Raw genomic sequence first — 213 nt, 5'->3', positions numbered from 1 at the left:
TGCGTAAAACGATGGGTCAAAGCCTCTGAAATGTATGGTAGGAGTGTTTTTTTTCATATATATATAAGCTTTTATATGGATTGCTAAACCAGAAGAAAAAAATTACGTCCAAGATATAAAGCTTTTTGGTATATAACAGAAAGACTTACCCCGCTTATGGATGACCTGCATACAACCACTCAGCGAACACGCGTCCATCGCAAACTCTACAGA

The 213-nt window shown here is 37.6% G+C and overlaps 1 protein-coding gene across 1 annotated transcript in view; it reads left to right on the top strand.

Moving 5' to 3' along the window:
• LOC119586699 overlaps nucleotides 1-213 on the top strand; it is a 12,709-nt gene that overhangs the window by 7,945 nt on the left and 4,551 nt on the right. The window lies entirely within an intron of this gene.

Source organism: Penaeus monodon, chromosome 21 (genome assembly GCF_015228065.2).
Source record: "Penaeus monodon isolate SGIC_2016 chromosome 21, NSTDA_Pmon_1, whole genome shotgun sequence".
Taxonomy (NCBI): domain Eukaryota; kingdom Metazoa; phylum Arthropoda; class Malacostraca; order Decapoda; family Penaeidae; genus Penaeus; species Penaeus monodon.
The sequence above is the reverse complement of the archived record's forward strand: the minus strand, read 5'-3'. Positions and strand labels throughout refer to the sequence as shown.